Source organism: Sciurus vulgaris, assembly GCF_902686455.1.
Source record: "Sciurus vulgaris genome assembly, chromosome: 15".
NCBI lineage: Eukaryota > Metazoa > Chordata > Mammalia > Rodentia > Sciuridae > Sciurus > Sciurus vulgaris.
The window spans coordinates 47,957,417-47,978,484 of NC_136476.1; the positions used below are offsets into that span (position 1 = coordinate 47,957,417).

The 21,068-nt window shown below is 33.0% G+C and overlaps 1 long non-coding RNA gene across 1 annotated transcript in view; it reads right to left on the reverse strand.

Annotated features, from left to right (window-relative positions):
- The window catches only part of LOC306645080, an 83,221-nt gene extending 62,914 nt beyond the window's left edge, over positions 1-20,307 (reverse strand). The window contains exons 1-2 of the long non-coding RNA XR_013759536.1: positions 20,229-20,307; positions 19,806-19,870 (exon numbers count right to left, since the gene is read on the reverse strand). This is a non-coding gene — a long non-coding RNA (uncharacterized lncRNA). The remainder of the gene's footprint in view (positions 1-19,805; positions 19,871-20,228) is intronic.
- Positions 20,308-21,068: the final 761 nt, after the last annotated feature.

A 21,068-nucleotide genomic window follows, 5' to 3' on the forward strand; every position in this document is an offset into this window, starting at 1 on the left:
GCACTCTTAAGTTTGCAATTCAGTATTTCAAAGAGGTTCTTTTTTGCTTTCCAAATCTGTTCTTTAATATTTTTTAAAATAATGTATGTTAAAAAGTTTAAAATTAAGAACCTAACATACAAAATGAAAATTATTTCACAGAAATTTTCCAAATACATATTCAATGGAATGTTCAAGAGATAAATGATTTTTTAATTTTTTAAGAATGACTGTTTAATAAAACAAAGCTTTGAATTGACATTTTAATTTAGTAATTTCACTTTATTGTAAATAAGCTCTACTGAAGTTTATTTTTGCTGCACCATACTTATGAAAAATGGTCACTGAATTTTATCAGCAGGAGATGATGTAACTAAGTTTTTAAAAGATCAAAAGAAATTTACTCTTTAGCTTTCACTACTTGTAGACCTAGAACATACATCACCAGTTTCAAAAATTGTCAGGACTATGTAACAAATAGTTATGTAATTAACAATTTCTGTACCATGTCATTCATTTGAATACTTTGCCAATGTGAGATACATGAAGAAGATTTCAGCTTATAATCATCTCTACCCTCCTATAGCACTTCATCACTTTGCTTTTTTTCTGCTTGTGCACCTAAAGAGTTTCATATTAAGCTCCAATCCTGGTCACTGTTTTGTGTCAGCTTAGATCTAGGAAGAAAAAACAAATTAAGTGAAGAAACCCTCAGAAGTGTTCTGGAAGTCCCAAGGTCCCAGAAAAACTAATTGCCTACTGCATATTTCTAAGATATTTATTCTTCTCATTCAGGTTTGGATTAAACATGAAACAGGAACATGATGAGACACATCTAGAAGCATCTTCACTTCAATATCTTGTCTGACAGAGGATGCCATCATGCCCATGTCCATTTGGACATAAGACATAATGCGTAAACTCTGCAAGAGTGTGTCCTGGGTATCTGCTGTACTACAGTGTGCTTATAGTTAAGAAGACTGCATTGTTCACTTAGAATTTGCTAAAAGATTAGATCTGATGTTAACTGCTTTCACTGCAATCAAAGAAAAAATATACTTTAGGCTGAAAGCAAGGAATGAGGACTTTGATCTTACATTCATATATAAGATTATCCTGAATTATCCTGAATTGATGTTCAGTTGTTTGGATTATGTACCATTATATTTCCTTTAATTTTATTCTATTACTCATAATTTTACTCTTTCATTCATATTTTGGAAAGCTGCCTCAGATAAACTACCACAGATTCCCATATTCATCATTGAGTATTGTAGCATTTGTACATTATCACTTACCATACACAAATAATTTTTGAAGAATCTATGTGACTTATTGCTTTAGTTCAGTGACCTCTTATAAAAACCAGGTTGAACATTGGAGGAAACTCTTCAAGTCTGATTAATGAGCTTAATATGAAATTTTCAGAGGTTTAAATTTCTCTTAGGATTCCATACTTTGATTCTTTGTGTCTCATATTTGTAGCCATGGATTTAAATTTCAGTGCAGATATACAGTAAAATCATTCTTTCTTGGATATCTATTGCAAAGCTGTAATAATTGATGTCTAATAAAACGTTAAATTTCAAGATTTTTAAATAGAAACTAGACATCATGATAACAATAATAAATAATAACACCGTTTATGTTAGTGTATTTATGCAAAATATAAATAAAAGTCAGCTGAAGCTATGGAGGTAGAGAAATTCATCTAATTACAGCTAAATATAAATTCTAAGGAGGTAATTTTTTTTTATTTTGGCCTAAATTTATAAAGGAGCCAATGACCAAAATTTTCTTAAAAGGACAAAGTCAACACTGCAACAATATATCTCAGTTTAATCTAAATAGTTCTGCTTTAAATTATGTTCATCATTGTAAATCTGAAAAAAAACATTGCAAGGCAAAAAAATAGTATATGAATAAAACCTTCAAAGACCAATGAGAGGGAACAAAAGATGTCCTCAAACTTTTGTGTAGACTAAGATTTTATGCCTCGAGCCATCCTTTCAATTATAAATAAATGCATGGTGTCTAGGATTTAAAAAAAAAAAAATCTGTGATGTTTTTAGTTTAAAAATGGTAGTGGGAAAAGTACATTGTATTAGTGCCATAAATCATAGAGTTATGCTTTGAAATATTGACATAGATATATACTTATGAAAAATAATTGTAATATCTAAGTTGATGTATAAAATGATACAGCTTAGTTGAATCTGTCCATTAAGTTGAGTACTTTAGAAGAAAATTCAAACTTAATACCACATAAAATATTTTCCTTGATAAAGCATTATGTTTCTGCTATCATCTCTGTATGCTGCATAATTTATAATGGTACCTTTATATTTGTGGTCAATATGATCTGCTTGAAGCATTGGTAGGTCTAATATTCTACAGAGCACCAACACAGTTTTGTGAAAAATCAATGTCACCGGCGTTCAGGTCAAGTTGGAGCAGGGAGTTCATACTTTCATCATCCTCTCTGTTCTAAACACATAATAACAATTGATAAAATATTAAAAAGGAAACCCTAAAAGGCACGGCTGGGCTCAAATACAAGATTAAAAAAAAAATCTGTGTGCCTGGAATAGAATAAAAAACACAGAATAATGAGCTGTGCTGAAGCTGCGGGCGTACTGAGCTCTAGGTCCAAAAGAAGGCAGTGTTGGCCAGGAGTACAGCTCCTGCAGGGCAAATGGTACTAGAATAGTTTAATGTACAGTGAAGACTCTGAGCCAAGCTAGACTCTGAGACAAACTAACTACATGAAGCCAGAAATGAGACCTGGACCCCCATTCCACAAACTTTCAAATGGAAAGAGAATTTTTAAAAAATAAGGTGACATAAATTGCCAGTAACTGCCTGACTCTATAGATGGTGGGAAGCTTCAACACAGGGAAGTGAGTGGACAGAGAAGCCTTCCAACTGGGAGTTGGTTCAATCATTGACTCCCTATGACTGGATCTTCATGCTTCTCATACAACCACAGAGCAGAGAATCTGAAGTTTACAGAAGACTTGGTTCTTTTTTGTGAACCTGGAGGGTTAAGTGGAAACAACTAAAATACTGCTAACAATCCAGGGAGCAATCCCAGAACGGTAGAAGGACCAAACTCCAATTCCCCAAATTTCAGTTTCCATTCAAGAACACAAAACACCTGCCAGGCACAGTGGCACATGCCTATAATTCCAGTGACTCAGGAGCCTGAGGCAGGAGAATTGCAAGTTCAAAGTCAACCTCAACAAAAGTGAATTGCTAAGTAACTCAGTGGGACCCTGTCTCTAAATAAAATACAAAATAGAGATGGGAACATGGCTCAGTGGTCAAGTGCCCCTGAGTTCAATCCCCAGTACCTCTGCTCCTTTCCCAAAAAAGAACCAAACATCTAAAATAATTTAATGCGAAGATAGACAAAATATCATAAAGTGGAACGAGAATGTTTCATTTGAAATGAATTTTATACAAAGTCCTTAGAAAGACTTTATGTAAAAATATTTGGAGAAATGCAGGTGCATAAATTCCAGTTTTAAAAAGAATTACCTTTAAAAGGAAAAAAAAGGAAAACAGAAAAAGGGAATATTAAATAAGAAATCTTAAAGAGAAAATATTAAAATGCAACATATGAGGAAAATTTTAGACTGGAAAATGAATAGAATAATGTTTGATAATAATATTTGATCACCTCACAAAAATCAGCTGAGAAAAATGGTAATGGAAATATGAATATGAATAATAGTTAAGAAACCTGGATATAGTTTGAAAGACTCCATTTTTAAATTATACTTGTTCCAAAAGAAAAGAAAATGGGTAAGAGAAAAGTATTAATTAAGATAATGATAGCCATGATTTTTTTTAGAATTGAGATGTTCTTATTTTGAAAGAATAATCAGAATAAATAATAATATAAATAAAAGAAATTCCGTCCATTACATTGTGATTAAACAGTAGAACATCAAGGAAAAACAATAAAAATCTACATAACAAAAATACCTATGGAGGAACAGTAATTAAACTGACATGTCTTTCCTACTGCAGTCAATGCTTGCAAATAGTGCCATTATATAGTTGGTTTACTGCTAAAATATAACTGACCACTCAGAAGTTTATATCAAGCTAAACACTCATGTAGTAGTGAGAAGGAAAAAAAAAAGATATATTCGGAGACAAAATTATTCGTGAATATTAGTGAATATTGGAATATTACTATATCTCAAGACCAAAAAATCCTTATTAAACTGACTATAAAATACTACCTTTGGCAAAAAGAAGTATACTGGGAAATATACAAAAAATAAAAACGAGATTAAAAATAATAGTAGAAACTTTAAAAAATCAAAATTCTAACAAAATTCATTGACAACAGTCTTTTATAATTTAACCATGTTCTTATATCAAAAATAAAAATAAAAAAAACACCTGAGGCTTCAGAAGGGAACATCAATGTGGGTAGGTGGCATGGATGCAGGTGGCACTCATGTTCAGTGGGTGCTTCAGTAAGGCCCTGGTTAGCATCAGGAGTAATGTGGGAATACTAGATGTGTATAGACTCAGAGATGTGTGAAAAGACTCAGAGATCTATAAAGTGTCTTGCAAAGTTAAATCAAGGAGCCTCTAGGAACTCATCTTCAGCAGATCCAAAATAGCCAATGGTGATATTCAACACTAGGCACCTGCACTTCACTTTGAAGATGAGTTTCTGAGTAATAAGTCAATAGTGCTGATATTTAGCAGCATAAGAGAAAGATAAGAGGCCATGAGTCACTGAAATTGTTGACTGGCTAAGTAGGTAGAAAGCTGGAACTACATCATAGCTTAGCTTGTTTCAACACATTTCACTATGTTTCATATATGCGCTTTTGAATAAAAACCATTGTATAATACATACCTGTAAAGCATTTGAAATGTGGTTAATGTGAATGAGCACTGAATTTTATGATACACATGTGGCTAGTGGTGACTATAATCTCAGTGTTTATTAACAAAATCTAGTAATATTTCACAATACTATGCTCATGAAAAAATAATCATTTTAATTTACTGAGTTATAGTAACTATCATCAACATGGATAAATTTCAAATTATGATGGAATCATGAAAGAAATGACTCTATAATGCCATATAAAAATAGAAATACCAGAAAACTACTCCCAGTTAATATTGGACAGTATACAAATATGTAGTAAATATGCCTGAGAAAAACACTGCTGCTGGGGTAAAAGAAAGGTAGACCTGGAAAAGACTGAACAGGAGGGGGTTTATACTCCTTTCCTCCATCCAAATAAAAGGGCCAAAAATTATTGTTTAATAGTAAGATTTTTATAACTTTATGTAACATCCATGTGTGTGTCAACTTTGATTATTAGTTCTTACCTATTTTTTCTTGGTAAGTGGTTTAAGTGTTGCCTGTGGGTGGGAGAAAGAAAACGAGCTTCAGTGTAACTATTTGCTCACACAACTATGGGTTGGCTCTCTGAGGACATGTTAGGCAAGCACACCTCTTGCCCTTTTTGTTTTAAGACAGGTCTCTTTAAGTTGACAAGGTCGACCTTGGACTTGCCATCTTCCTGCCTCAGCCTCCAGAATAGCACCATTGTGCATCCTTATTTTCCCACTTTATTCCATATATTTCTAGATGTTTGTCTTATTTTGACATGGAGAACATTAGATATAGAGAAACTGAGTAAAACTGATTATTTAACAGAATATTAACTACTGGTGAATAAAGGCTGTGTTTCACTTAAGGTGGGATGCACATTACTTGTCAAATAGTCAACTAAAATTCAGCACAATTATTGACTATAGGGTGATTATAGATTCATTGTTCAAATTATTTTTCATTTTCTTCATTTTTACCTTCATTTTCAAAGATACCTCGTGATCTCCGTGGAAGGACACTGCTAATTAAATGAAGATTTTGGGTCAAGTGGAATCAAATTCCAATACAAATAGGTTTGAATCCAAATTTAGTGACTACTAAAAGGACAAAAAATTAATATCTGGGGAAAATATTTTTTTGAGGTGTTTATGTGTGGTGAGGAACAGTCTCCACAGTAGGCAGTCCAAGGCAAGAGTTCAGTACTGATTACCCTACTCTTCAAAGGGTTCTCTTTAACCTCCTGCAGAGTTTTTAGTATAGCAATACCAGAAGTGTTAAAGAAAGGAAGAGAATTATTAATTGCAATATTGAAATAACTTCATTATAGATTCATTTATTATTTCCTAATGTTCATAAATAATGCTTGCTGAAATAATTTTAGCACCCTCCAAAAATAGGAAATTTGTGTTTTCTCTGAGAAAAGCAGTAGTTCATCAGTTTCAAGATTTTTACTATTTTTTAAAAAATATTTTCATTTTGTCTAAACAAATATAAAAATGTAATATATAGCTAATAAAAATATCACAGTTATTTAAGCAATTAATATTATTCATTTTCCTTTAATTGTTTTTACTCAATATGTTCTCAGAGAATAAGAAATGGGATATTTTTCCCTCAAAAGAGTTTGCATGAGAACCATCATTCAAGAGTTTTAAGCCCCTTAGAATTTAAGAATGTTCCTTTCATCAAATGTATTTCACACAGAATTTTCAGGAACAAATATTTTTCTTCAGTAAGAAATTGTTTTCTTTTATGTCAAACTTCCCAAGGTAAAGTGTTAAGATGGGACTGCTTTTCCTCATTAACTGATTTCAATCAAGAGATTTTTTTTCCCAGGTCTTTCCCCAACATACTCTGCCCCAGAGGAGGAGCTTACAGCAATTAACCTTCTTATTTACCTTGAGGAGAAGTGGTATCTCTCTTGCTTCTCTGGGGCAGAGCCTGGCCTTGATTGTTGAGGTCTTTTGCTGGCCTTGGGTTTTTCTGTGGCTAAGCCAGACCATCAACCCGTACAGCCTGTATCGCTGCTGATTCAGGCAGCAGGCATGGCAGCTCTCCAGGAAACTGCTCCTCCCACCTGCTTTTTATTTTTTTAATGATGTAAAGATTATATGCTAACTCCTGTCTTTTATTTCTTGTTTCATTTCTCTGTGAATTGAAATTTGGATGGAGAAAAAGGGCCCTATTTAATGAGAAACACTTTTAAGATTCCAATGTGAATAATGGTTAAAACAGAAAACCAAAGTCATGTAGTCTTGGGTTTGAATCTTTTCTATGCCTTATGTCATCATTTTGAACAAACCAGTTTCTCTGAAATTATTTTCTCACCTATAACCAAGAAGTAGTAAAATATAGTATGTATTATAAAAAATTACTTATGTATATGTACTTATAACAAATACAACTGTAAAATGTAACCAAAGTAGCTATAAAACAATACATAATAGTTAATATTGAAATTATAAAAAGTGAACTATCTTTTACATAAATACATGACAAAAATACTTAACACAGTATATGACAAAAAGTTATTCAATTTATATATTAACATAAGTAGAAACCTTAGTAAAAAATTTATACATATGAGGTAAGAGTCCCATAGGATATCAAGTATCAAATAGTGAATGGAATAATAAGGAAAGAAGAGTTTAGAGTAGAAAAGAAAAACTAGATTCTTTACTGTGATAGTATCACGGTCTTTGCTGAAAATGTCCTTGAATACTCCATCTGTCACAATTCTCTTTTTATAAGAGGCAGGATTCTCTTTTTATTTCTAATACCATTTTATCATAGTATTCCTCAGTTTTTATTCTATCATTTTCTCTTTCTCCTCTTCAGGAGACAGTTCTATGATGCAACTCCTTGTCTGGCTTAGTTTCATTGCCATAGGTTAATTTTTGGTACCATGGAGTATGACTGTTAAGATATAAATACTGAGAAAATCAATAAAATAAGTAACATGAATATTTATCCAAAATGAGACAGAACTTCTATATATGATGACCTTGAGAAATAATATTACTTTAAGGGAGGTGAAAGGCTAGTGGAGATACCCTCTACCAATCTCAGAAGTAAGTAAAAATGATCAAATATAGAGTGCCAACTGTAGCAAGAGAAAACAAGTGGAACTCAGGACAGTTTAGAAACATCAAGCCTATTTGAAGAATGCAATCCTTAGTGTTGCTCATGTAATGGATGACATAAAATAAGTAATGATAAATAGTACATGAGTCACACAAGCGTTTCTTGGACATTTGAGGATATGGACATTTCTTTAGTGAAGCAAATTAGTATCTGCTGCTTGTCATCAGTGTTTTTTGGATCTCAATGGCCATAGGTCTCAGGAAGACTGTTCACATAAGGCAAGTTGATGCAATGATCAATAATTACCACCTCAAACATTTCCCCTACTCTTCACCCAATGACTGCATTCATTTTTATTTTTACCCTCTGGAGTTAGCTTCTACCATACCTTATTCCAGCAATAAGGCTGTAACAAAAAACCCCCCAGCATCTTATGGTAACAGATGTGACAAACTTATGAATGAAGAATATACCTTATTTTAGTTATCCTACCAAAGCATGTAGGCTTTTCAGTTGTCTTAAGCATAGTATCACATCCAATAAAGAAAAGGAAATTTCTTTGACGAATGGTGCTGAGAACACTAGATTCCCACACAGAATAAAATGAACATTGACTCTTACTTCACATTATACTTGAAAATAAATACAAGCTGGATCTCAGAATTAAATGTAAAAACCAAAATCATATAGATTATAGATGAGAACATACAAAAAGTCTTTGTGATTCCAGAGAGTGAATTTTTTTTGAACAAAAAAGAACAAGCTATAAAAATAATAAATAAAAGTTTATGAAAATTAAGAAATTGTTCTTCAAGAGGTACTACTGAGTAAATTAAAATGAGACTTAGAATGGTATGAAATATTCACCATAAATATATCTGACAAGGAACTTGTACCATATTATATAAAGAGTTTTTATAACTCAATAAGCATTTGCATTTTATAGTTATTGCTTTATGCATATTTTCATATGTAATAAAGGACCCATTATTAGAACAGATAAAACAGAGCAAGATTAAATGATGTACAACACCATACAGTCTAAAACATTTTAAAATATACAAAATTCACGATGGGTCTGGAGGTGGTGCTCACTGGCACAGTTCTTGCTTGCCTAGCATGCCAAGACCATTATGTCAATTCCAAGCACAGGTAACAAAACAAAAAACTCATGATCAAATGACAAGCAAATTGTGCTTTTCAAAAATGATTGGATGATGAATTATATGATGAACAAGGCTTATACCCAAAATGGCTTTCAAAGTTAAAAGATACATGTTCTCAAATATACTTTATGAATATAATGTATTATAGTAAAATATGAAATTTTCTAAGAAAAAAAGGAAAGACTAAAATATGTGATTTAAAATTTGGCTATGTCATATTCATATTAATATGACAATTATTAATGTCAAGCATAGCTTATTTTCTACTTACTTGAATTAGAATTGAAGAGTTTAAATTGTATGTGTGTTTATACACAAAACTCTATTCCTATGCAGTAGGAGGCATGCATGTGAGAGCATATATGTATACAAACATGTACATGCATACATATTGTTTGAGTCACCTTTTCCATTGTTGTTATTAAAAGACTGTACAGTAACAATTTTAAAGGAGGAAAAGTTTATTTGGGGGCTTATGGTTTCAGAGGTCTCTGTCCATAGACAGCTGGCTCCATGCCTCAGTGTTCTAGGTGAGGCAGAATATCCTGGTGAAAGAGTGTGGTGGAAAGAAGTGACTCACATGATGATCAGAAAGCTCAGCTCACAAAATATATACCCCAGAGGCTCACCCACAAAGACCCATGTCTTCTAGCACACCTCTCCTGCCTTTAGTTACCACTCAGTAAATCCCCATTGAAGGATTAATTCACTGATTGGGTTAAGGGTCTAATAACCCTTAACCTCTAAGCCTTCTTGCATTGTCTTACAGATGAAATTTTGGAGGACACCTCATATCCATATCATAGCACATATAACATCACACATATGCAAAAGAGAGTGAGAAACTATATGTCTCCATATCATATCCAATGAGAACACATATGTACACACACAATATAGAGAAAATATGAATCTATAAAAAGCACCTGGGGAAATTACCCTGTGAACTTTCCCTGTATTAGTCATTTTTTAGTCATTTCATAGGAATTAATTTGCTAACCCAAATTGTATCTGTTTTTACAAATATGAGATGGAGATTTAATTACAATAAATTCTCTTATTAGGGTAAACAACAGCTAACTGAGGCATCATGATAATTTGATAAGGTGGACTACATATAATGAAATAAGACTTTTGAATTATAATAGTGTACCAATGCTTCGTGATCATTTTCAACAGTATTACAGTCAGTGGTTAATGGCATGCACATCCTGGAGAGAGAGCATATTTTATTTGATCAGGGAAGTTAAAAACTGACAAAATAGTGTAGTTGTGAGACTTGATTGCTGAGTTCATTCTTGCTGCTTGCTGGTTACTTAAGGAGAAGCTTACTGATTTCTTTAAGGATACTAATTGGAAATGAATGAGCTCTCAGAGTTTATCAATTTAAGAAGTAACATAAATCATCCTAGACCATGTACTCTTCACATTGCCTGTGGGTGGTAGTGCAGAGGTGGAATTTAGCTGAGCCATTTCATAATCACAGTCAAACACATCATGGTGTGATGGTGTCTAATGTTTTAAAGTATGCTCAGGTTATTCAGATTAGAATCTGCATTACTACTGCAAATGTTTTTTTTTTAATTGTTTTATTTATTTTTTACAATGATAGCTTTTATTCAACTAAAATGGAAACAGGGATCCTGCTGTTTAAAGTACATGATATGCTCAGGTTTAAAAGGTATAAGGGACCAGTATTTTTAGCTACCTTTAACCAGGATTCCTGAGGGAGCAGCAGCCCTCAAGGAACCCTAGAGTTCCTGGAAGCAGTTGAAAATGTGTACTTCTAAATCTACACAATTAAGAGTCCAAGTATCACTTTTATACCAATTATGTATTTAAATAACTTCATTTTTTTAAATGTGGTTTATCAACATTTGGTCCAATTTTTAAAAATTTACTTTTCTTTTGTATGTGTGAATGTATGCATGCATTTCATTGAAGAGGATTCACAATGTTTAAAATAGACTGTAAGGTGGCTGAGATTGTAGCTCAGTGGTGGAGCGCTTGCCTGGAATGTATGAGGCACTGAGTGTGATCCTCAGCACCACATAAAAATAAATGAACAAAATAAAGGTATTATGTCCATCTACAATTAAAAAAAATTAAAAATAGTAAGTAGATAGCCCAATAAATGAAAAAAGAGTTCAATTTCCAGATTTGTTTGATTTTTCTTTTTAATTTTTTTCTTGTATTTTTTAACTGGACTTTGTTTTTTGCATGAGTTCTTGAATCTGTATGTAGAAGATTATGTATGTACACTTTTCTAAAATATTTTCTATAGCTTTCATGAAATTATTAGGTGGAATTTTGATGTCCACATTTAAAGAAAGGCTTTGGAATCATCCTGTAATAATAGTTTTTCAATTTTGATGCTAAGATATCTGTAAATCTCTTCACTGGCTGCATATCTAGAGGTTCTTGAATGACAGCAGTGTCAACATTCTGGCAGTCACTTATTTCTTCTCTTACTTCTTCCTTTTATGTTCAACTCAAATTTCACTTCAAACATCGTACCACATGACTTCTTTGGTGAAATACCACCTTTGTTGACCAATTCCTTTCTTGAGTACCAAGTTTTGTAGAATATCATGAGTTTAACACTGAGAGACAAGAAGGCAATACAACTACTGGTTTTACTCCCCAAATGCCCTGTGATGTGATTAGTCAATAATCATGATGTATCTCTATTATTCACCCTAGTGCTTTGTAGACTGATGGAAAGCAAAGAAATTTGTCCTTTATGTCATTACAGTTAGTACACTGTGATAACTGAAATTTGAATCAAGTTTTGTGGGAATGATATTATTTAACTGACTATGGTAACAAATACATTCATATCAGAATCATGTAAGAACTGCATGTATTAAATATCCTATGAACATATTCTTTAAAAATGAAGAAAAAATACTTTTTCAGATAAACAATAGCAGGAAAAAAATCATAGCTACCCAATTAGAATATTTAGAAATTTGAAAGGACTTCTTTGCACCCAAGAGAAAGATATTAGCTTAAGTATATGGAAACATACATTTACAGAAAGGAAAGAATCTCACTAAAAGGAACATATTCCTGGGCAAATAAATTTAAAAGAATATGAAATTTTTTCATCTTTTAATTTATCTTAAAGTCAGTGGACAGTTTAATTAAAATTATTCTGAGGTTTATAACTTAGGTAGATATAAGTAATTTGAAGAGTATAACTAGAGAATGTGGTAGCTTAAAGGAAATTGAGCTATGCAAGATTTGTTATATTTTACATGAAGAATGATTTAACTTATAATTTCATTCTGATAAGAAAAAATATTATAATCTGTACATTATCAGTTAAAATACTCAGAGATAGCTAAAAGCACCAGTAGAGAAATTAAAACAGAACACTAATTTTTTAAATGTATTTAGTAGAAAGCAGGAGATGAGGAACATAGAAATGATAATCAGATGGAATCTTCAAATATCATCAGTAATTCCACAAAATGCAAGTTATCCTATTAAATATAGATAACTTTTGTCCTACTTAATAGTCTTATTAAAAATAGATATCATCAGACAAAATAAAACATATTTCCAAGTGCATGCTATCTAAGAGAATTTAGTTTGAAATATAAAAATAGAAATAGATTGAAAAAGCAGGTGGAAAAATATATGTTCAAACTCTAAATGTATGAAGGGTATTTTTTGTATTTTAATCTTAATATGGATCTCAATATTGGCTCAAGTAAAGAAGGATAATACAAATTAAATACAAGTCAATTCATAAGGAAATGTTCAAAATCATAAAAAATAAAATGTGAGAAGTACACGAGCCCATAAACATATATGAGGATTTTAACACATATTACACTTGTTACCCTCATTATGTTACTTCATCTCTTAAAGTTAATACCCTGGTCGTTTTAAGAAGTATAATGTATATTTGTAAACATGAAGCTCAAATGAGATAATATATGCTATGTTTAAAAGGGCAAGATTATAGAGCAGTTAATAACATTTCTGTAAAAATAAATGCTAATATGTATTTAGATTTATAATAGTCCACATATAAAGAAGAAAAGTTCATTTTAAAACTTTGGCTAATTTTGACATATTTATAAATATATATAACATAATTTTCTTCATTTTAGTCCTCAGTACTATCCCCCCCTACCTCCTTCCTCTACTTTATTGGTCTTTCATCTATTAGTTGTTTTATAATTATATCTAAAAGTGGAATTCATTGTGATATATTCATACATGCACATAACATAGTTTGATCAATTTTTTCCTTCTTTTCCTCCCTTTTCCTTCCCTCCTTCTCCCTTTATTCCCTTCCTGGAGGGGATCCCTGGGGAGGACCAATGTTCTCCCTTCTATTTTCATGAGATTCCAACACCCCACCTTTTAAATTCCTTATTTCCAGATAGCTTCCACATAGAAGAGAGAACATCTGAACCCTTGGCTCTCTGAATCTGACTTCTTTCACTTGGCATGACTTTTCAAATGCAATACTTTATACTTTGGATCTAACCTTACATTCTATAGAAATTGATCTCTCGATGATTACATCATCTTCTAGAAAAAATAGATTGCATTTCCAGACCTCATGTTCTTTCATGTTCTTTGATGATTGTTCACCGTGGTAGAAACTGAACAGCCTTTCCTAGTTTGAAATGCTATCCTCATTCTGGCTCCACATGATACTTCTTTTCAAAATTCCTTTGGAGTCTTTGATTTACTTCCCTTTTTCTTCTCCCACCTTGAGAGGGTGTCTCTGTAGGATCTGACCATTTTCACATGAACTCTTCTTTCAAAATATACGCTTGAGGAATTTATTAATTTTTTATTATCAAAGTGGTCACTTCACTTGTTGATGACTACAAACTAAATTTTTGGTACCCAAAATGCAAGTGTATTTATTCACCTTAAGTTTAAAATAATAAATCATGTGCACTATGGTTCCCTATGTAAGACCTTGTCCTTAGTCTTCATTTATATTCAACAATTTTGAATGTCAGGTTAATTTTCTTTTATAAATGGTTCGGGTTTGTCAGCATTGACTAATTCTATAAAATGTCTGTATTATGACAGTAGTTCCGTTACTTGACTCTAATTAATTCTCCCCCTCTTCCTTCTGATTCATCCTGAGACCTGAAACATTAGTCTTCTTTAACTGATATTGATCTCATAGCACCAACCTCACTTACAAACTTCAGTCGTTGTATAGTGAAATGTATCCAAATTACTGTCTGATTTTCTCCATTTTTCACTTCATTGCTCTACCCAGTTTTATTTGCATTTTCTTTCAAATATAAATCTTTCTTGGTAGGTCACACTCTAGTTTTCCCATCTTGTGAAACTTCCCTTTCCACGAGAGCCTTCCTCCTGCTCCTACCAAGTTTCTTGCCCCATGCTAGAACATTCTCTTCTGACCTTGAGCTCAGGATACCCTTTTGTTAGACTTTCCCTTCCTTTTCTTAAACCTACCCAGCGTATCACTTAATAAAGTGTTGTTACTCAGATTCTCTCATTAAAACTCACTCTTCTACGCTCAGCAAGGATTCTAAAAGCCATGTTTTGGATTTGCTACTTGTCTTTCTACTATTTTCTGCCACTGGAGGCAGTAGAGATAACTCAAGTTAGAAGATGAGAAGGGTCAGTGCACTATGACTTGGATATTAATAATTCACTTTAGTAATGGCACTTGATTTTGGCATCTGTTTTGTCCTACAATCCCAGAACCAGCCTCACCGTGTTCCCTTGTAAACACTAGAACCATCTTTTTGGTACCCCTCCCTCAAATCTGAGTTCCATATCCATGATGCCCTTTCCTTTGAAATCTGGGGTATTGTCGCAGGTCTGAAGTACTTGCTCCTTAGAAGTCAGAATTCCAGATCCACAATGTCCTTCTTTTGGGCTTTTAAATAATCATTTATGCCTTTTTCTTCTGTTTTCTCAGCCTGAGTGGTTAATTGCTACCATGGTAATTCTTTAATGTTCCTTTGTTTGCCACAACAGTTCTCAAGCAATGTTAACAATTGTTTTTATTAAAACATACCTGTTAAACCAGGGATGGTGGCATATACTTGTAATCCCATCAGTTTGGGAGGCTGAGGTTGGAGGATTGCAAGTTGGAGGCCAGCCCCAGTAACTTAGTGAGTAAGGATTGGGGATGAAGCTCAGTAGTAAAGCACCCTTGAGTTCAATCTCTAGTCCTCCCCCACAAATAATCTGTCACCTGTCCTAACTTCTCCTCTAATTCATCTCTCTGTCCTATATGTTCTTTTATGCCATTTGTCAGTTTAAAATATTTTTATATAATTTTTTTCTAAAAGTAGGCAGAGTTTCTTGAAGACAAGCTACTTATCTTTCTTTTAGGCACTCTCAAAACCCAGCACACAGCTTGATGAAGAATACAAATTTGTTAAACGAACAGAAGAATGAATGGCAGCATTGAATTATCCCAACTGTCGGTTTCCATCATGCTATGAAGCATTTGGAAGCCTGGCTTTGTAAACTAAATGTCAGACGCTGTGGAGACCACCAGTTACCTAATCAATGACTCACCACTTACCCAGGTTTTCATCACTGACTAGGGAAGGACAGAAAGATCATTTTCTCTCCTCTTTGCAGAAGATGTACTGCATGAAACCTTCTGAAGAAGCGATCTCATATTAAGATTTATTTTAAGAGTCTCCAATGCTAAAGGATGTTTCTAAACTCTTATCACTTAAAACCATGGGGATGAAGTTTTACATTGCTAATTAAATAGTATAAATTACACCCAATTGGTATTCTTTAATAAGAATTAATCATATAATGAAAAAATGCTATTATGCATCATTGTAAGCAATATCTCCTAGAATTGTTATTTTTGTATTGTGTATATTGTGATTGATTATTGAATATAACACTCCATCAATTTGGCTGCTTGGTCAGAGGATATAGATTCTATATTTATTTTTAAGCACAAAAGTGAGTTTATTTTAAAATTCTATTTTCTGAGAAAAAATGATAAACCATAATTTTCACATTGTTCTAAAATTCTTTTGAAATAGTCCTTGCGTTACAATAAAGTAAAAATTACAGTGTTAGATCTTTGTACCTAAATAAAACAATGTGTGCCATTTTCACTGAGAAAATCTTCTAAATAGTTTAAGAAAATAGTAGAGAATCTAGGCAGTAAGAAAAACTAAAGCATGATTTTTTAAAAAGCTATTTAAAATATATACATAATTGTGAAAATAGATTCAGTTCACACTTTTCTAAACATTTTAACTTAAAGAGGGCCCCAAGGGACATTCTTAATGCAATTATTTTATTTGTACTGTATCACTATTTTTTCTGCTTTTGGCTTCCTTTCCTGAAACTAACTCTTCCTGTCCTCTATTTCATAATCACTGAGGAAAATAATCATTCTGAAATTATTTATCAGTCTCTTGTTTTTTTTTTGAATACCACACAGAGAAAGAAGGTGCCTTTTATTATGTAGAAAACGTGTTTTGTTTACACGTGTTCAATTCTAAAAAGCATTAAAACTTTTCTCAAATAACATGAAAAATTGAGAGTATACTCTCTTCATTCCAACATGAACTAATCTTTTTCTCTTCACAGGGGAGGATAGTTTATGCAACTCATCCTCTGTTTTTTATGGGTACAGCACCATCCTTCTAGGAGGAAAGCCTCAATCAATGTTATGGGCCCTAAGAGTTCAGATTTCTTACCTCAGAAAGCAATTGACTACAGTTGTATATAATCCATACTCTCTTTTCCACTGCTGTGATTTCATTCTTCTGACAACCAGATTTCACACAGTAGGATTCAGCAAGGTCAACAATTAAACACCTTGAGCTCATCCATAGTCCCAAGATCGTGACTTGACTAAATGATAAGGCATAAAACACACATTAAAAGTCTAGAGAGGTGGAGAGTATAAAAAGGAAAGACACAAATTACAAAATCTGTACAAATCAATGGGACTGTTTTAAAAAATCAGTATTAGGCAGCATGGTGGCTAGGAAAATAACATTTTTCCCCAGGGGTTGGTAAGTGTAGCATAATGAGTGCAACCTTTATAGCCAGCAATTAGTCTGCCATGCAAGGCCATCAGCCGAAAGTGGAATTACCAAGATTCATCCTGATCAAGAAGCTATATATGCTCTTAATGAGTAGCCTATATCTTTTCTTTCTTATTACCTTTACAAATTCAAGGGCAGCACAAGTTGAATACTGTGAAGTAGGAAAAAAAAATCATTGCCTGTTTTTAAAATAAAGGAGAAAAATTCAGTTGGTTGTGGATATGTTCCACTTGTTATAATAGCTGTTTAAACTCTTCCTATTTTTTTCCTTAGCTTTTCAATTGATGAGACATTGTTTTGAAAATTTAAAAGTAAAATATATTTTTTGAATCTGAGTTAGGCATTTCTGATATTATTTGACATGCAGTTTTAAGCCAAAATTTTCTGATTTATGGGGAGGACAACACAAAACAGTATTGTAAGAGGAAGAAACATGCTTCCCACTATGTACTGTTTTTTCTTTTCCATTTCCTTTATATTACGGAAACCAGTGTTGTCATCCTTCTCCAATGGAAATGTGCTGGAGAGGGAATTCAAATTCATTCAAACTGCAACTTCCATAGTCAGTAATTCATGGTAATCTTTCCTTTTTCTAATGTCCTGCATGCATTATTCCACTTTTGTAAAACGTATCTATCTGTATTCCACTTTTGTAAAATGTATCTACTTGCTTTACATAGTTGGAAAAAACTAACTCATCCTTGGAGCCTCAGATCTAAAGTTCTGCTTATCTGTTCAAATGTTCATGTGATATCTGACCTTGGATTGAGTACAAAGAGGGTACTGAAGTTAGGGAGCAGAAAGACAGTCACTACAGATAATAAATAATTGGGTCCTATCAGGAAGGTGGGCGCTGGTTGGAAAGAAAATCAAATCAAAAGCTGCCCTTTCCCCCTCCTCCTCCCAAAGCCCCTCCCACTGCTCCTATTCCTACCTGTTACTAAGGTAACCTGCCCCAGAAATTGTTCCTCCCTACAGGGAGTTTTAAGAGTTACTAATTGATACCTCTCAGCTTTACCTTACTGCCTGGATCACTCCACCATTTGACCCTCCCACCTTGCCCGTTTGCTTCGCACCTTTTGGTACATTCACCCTCCCCTTCACACTGTCACCCCCCCCCCCCCCCCAACACTGGTCTCTTACACGGGATGGGGAGAAATAAGGGGGAAGAGGTCAGGAGAACAAAGAGAAATTAATTTTTTTAAAGGGGCAGTACACTCCCACTTCTTTGGATACAAGTTAGGTCCCTCTTCTTCCTCCTGAGAGAAGTCTATGTTACTATTCTTTAAATAAAATTTCCTTTCTATGCTTGCCTCAGCGTTTCTCCCATGTTTAAACTTCATCACCTGGGGAAATGGAACTCGTCTTCAGTAAGGTGGTATCAGAACTTGCATCCATGTTTTGCACTTTAGATGCTCCACGCTTCAATTTTAGAACTTATTACCTTTAAGCTTTGAGTTACTCAAATCCAGGTTAATAGACCAATTATCTTTGTATGCACTGGGTTAACAGAGTGCTATTTGCATAGTGGCATTTGATAAATTGCTTTCAAAACACATACAGAGAATTTAGAATTTTAGCCAGCAGACAACTAGATTGAGAAAATGTATTTTGGTTATGAGAAAAATTGTCCAAGCTTCCCTGAATTCTAAGCTTGCCCTACAATTACTCTTTTTGAAGATTCCTTCTGAAAAGTCTGATAACTTCTATCAGTGCATCACTGTCATGTTGTTGCACTGGTCACTAGATTGAACTTAATTCTTAACTATGCATTTTTAGTTCACAGGGTTCTAGTGCTTCTTCTGGGTTCACTGCTGTATCAGAGCCTCTCCAGGGCCTTCACGGTGTGCCTGGTTCACACTCAGATTCTGTTCTTTACACACTATCATTTCCTATGGCAGTAATCCATAGATAAAGGTAGTCTTAAGTAATATTATTTGTCTTCTCTCTAGCCCTCTATTTATAAAACTAAAAACTAATTTGATTTTTATTCTTCATGGACAATCTTCTGTCTTCTGTGTTATGATATTTCCTTTCTGGGTAGACATCCTGCATCCCCTAGTAGCCACAATATTTAGCTTTTCAAAATCTGGTGACTGGAAACTTCTCCATAAATGGAGATGAGGCCTTGCCTGGAATGTTGAAGTTCTGCTATTAGTTTATCAGATTATTTGCCCTCCACCTGAAGCCGGCAAGTCTATTGACAAGTCCTGGCGCTCTGCTTCTGTACCAGGTCTCCTGACAAATTCTGGACACTTCCATCAGCTAAGATTCATCCAGGTGAAAAATGTGGTGGCAGAAGTAGAAGAAAATTTAATTAGGAAGCAAACCAGATTTATTTTAGCCTAAATTAATAATTCTGAAAAAGCAGTGCCAGAATCGTTAAATTAAATTTTGACTTGACTTTACACTACCTTAGACTCTATTTTTCAGTATTTTTCTTCAGTAGTTCTAGACTTTTTAAGGCATTTTTATTTGTCACTAAAAATATATAAAAGAATACTATGATTTTAGACAAATGTGGATTGTAAGCTGATGAAATATATAATAGTAAATTATTGAATACTTTAGGAAAATTTGCTAATATATTGACATCCTACTAAATTTCAATAGTTGCCTTTTTTTTTTTTTTTTTTTTTCACTTACTCTTGCATTATTCTTGGCATTCACCAGATCTCCCCAAGGAGTTCACATACCAAATCCAGGTAGACCTTGAACATTGGCCAAAAAAAAAAAATTATACTTTTATTTTCAGTGACAGTCAATTAATAATTTTCCTGAATTTCTTAAGAACATAGATGGCCAAACAGATTATTGAAAAATAACTATGATGTAATCACCAAAAAATGTTATAAATATTTCTATTCTATGGTCAAGTTTCTATAAATGTAATTTGTTTGTTTCTATTCTACATTAGAGATGTCCCACATGTAATTTATGCTTATAACTAAATTGAGGTTTTCATAGTTATTAAGTAAAATTCCAGATCACAGGTAAATCTAGTCTTCTAGTCTGTAAATGTTTATTTAACATAAGAGCTTTCAAAAACTAGGAAAATTCCACACTTACCAGACATTTATCAACTAAATCTTCAAATCATGTATTCTCACCGTGATGATATGAATAGCTATGCTGCATTCAAATGCTCTACAACTACTTTATTTATTTTTAGAACAAGAAAGTTCAAGTGTCAATTCTTAACTTTCCTAAAATAAGTGCTAACTGCTATAAGACACACAGACACTTTAACTACAAGAAAATGTCCCATAGGATTGTCTTGAAAAAATAAAATTTAGGACTGGGGTTGTAGCTCAGTGTAGAGTATATGCATCCTCAAGCTTTGGTTTCAGGCTCCCAAAACAATACAAATACAAAACTATCAAGTTTAAATTATCAATATTTTAAATATGTCACCTTATCATATAGTAATTTTATTGTGATGTGTCATTGAATTACATATTTGAATTTTTAAATATTTAATAGTGTGATACAATTATTTTATTTTGTAATCCTATGGATATATGTGTATTTAAAAGAATTGTTCTAGTAAGGGAGCCTATTGGTTTTACCAGCTATCCATATAGAATTCATGAAAAAAAAGTTTAAGAACATCTCCTATAATTCTATTGTTTGTGGCATACTTAAATAGTGAAATCCATAGTTTGGGCTCTGTATATTAAAACTTCTCATGAATACGTTGAATATTTCCTCCTAGAAAATTCTCAAGGATCAAATCTACATAATGAGCTTTTGGTTTCTTTATGCTTTCTGGATGTTTTTTAGGAATCTAAATATATTTTCAGGTCATAACCAGAAGACTGTTCTTTGAAATTATATTCACTATGTCATAATCAAGTCTTTACATAGAAAGAATGGTACAAAATCATGGAAATCACAGGTCTCAGAAAT